General features: G+C 38.8%; 1 pseudogene; it reads left to right on the top strand.

Moving 5' to 3' along the window:
- Positions 1–1,411, top strand: part of LOC107684727 (solute carrier family 23 member 1-like) — a 9,013-nt pseudogene that overhangs the window by 3,359 nt on the left and 4,243 nt on the right.

The raw sequence follows: 1,411 nt of genomic DNA, 5'->3' as shown, positions 1-1,411 counted from the left end.
TAACTTAAATGATTTTAGCAAATGGCTGCAATATAACAAAGAGTGAAAAATTTAAGGGGGTCTGAATACTTTCCGTACCCACTGTATATATATATATATATATATATATATATACTGTATACTGTTGAACCGTAGTATAAGCCGTGCAGTGGAGTGGAAAAAACTGTACGTCTCGTGACATGTTTTTAAAAGCTGAACTGCTTTTAACTTAACATGGTGTCTTAAAAATATAGCACTCTCCTTGAAAAGCAACAAGAATCATGTTTACTTAGAAAAAAATTTCAAATGCAGCGTAGTTTTGTGTTTTGTGTCAATCGGCCCATCTTCTAGAAAGTATTGTCTAGTGAGAATCTGTTTACATTCCACATTGTGCAGATCAAATCTGTGTCTAAGTTAATGCTTAACTTAGGTTTTGGGTTTCACAGAGGAGATTTACGGAGATTGGACTCTTCCTCTCAACACCTCTCATATTTGGCAACCACGGATACGAGAGGTGCGTGACCAGCGTCTAAAGACTGAACCAGTCATCATTGCCTTAGTAATGTCCTGTGTCCTGATCTATGTGTGTGTGTGTCAATTCTCTGTAGATTCAGGGCGCTATCATTGTGTCCAGCCTGATTGAGGTGGTCATAGGTTTTGCTGGAATCCCTGGGATCCTGCTTAATTCAATCGGACCCCTGACTGTCACTCCCACAGTGTCCCTTATCGGCTTGTCTGTCTTCCAGACGGCAGGAGACCGCACAGGCAGCCAGTGGGGCTTGTCTCTACTGTAAGTCCTTGAGCTCTTTAAATGCATTCCGTTTACCAATAGATGTTTTTGCTTTAATACATCTGTGTGTTTTGTCGTTCCAGGTGTATCTTCCTCATTGTTTTGTTTGCTCAGTATCTAAGGAACTGGGCCTGTCTTTTCCCAAGCTACTCCAAACAAAAAGGCTGTCACATCACACATGTGCAGATATTCAAGATGTTTCCAGTAACAACCAGCATTCAACAACCAGCTCCATGATAATTATGTCATCTTGCATTTTGACAATATCATAAACCATAGGACTAAGCAATAGACGCCACACGCAGTATTCATCTCAATTAATCGAACTTCCCGATAGGCCATTGAACGAAGTTTACATTACCCCATGTGGCGCATGTTATCAGCAGTGTTGGGCAAGTTACTCTGAAAATGTAATCAAATTACTGATTACTCCTTTTAAAAGTAATCACGTTACTGTTCTGATTACTTTATTTCAAAAGTAATTAGTTACATTACTAGTTACGTTACTTTTTTCTCCATGAAATTTATGAAATCCCAGCATACACGCTCCCGATAAATATTTGTTATTAAAGCTTCAACATTCACAGAACACTCTCTAAAAGACATCTCAGTTCATCGCAATCTCACAAATCTCTGTTATAA

This window comes from Sinocyclocheilus anshuiensis, unplaced genomic scaffold, assembly GCF_001515605.1.
Source record: "Sinocyclocheilus anshuiensis isolate Anshui unplaced genomic scaffold, SAMN03320099.WGS_v1.1 scaffold509, whole genome shotgun sequence".
NCBI lineage: Eukaryota > Metazoa > Chordata > Actinopteri > Cypriniformes > Cyprinidae > Sinocyclocheilus > Sinocyclocheilus anshuiensis.
The sequence above is the reverse complement of the archived record's forward strand: the minus strand, read 5'-3'. Positions and strand labels throughout refer to the sequence as shown.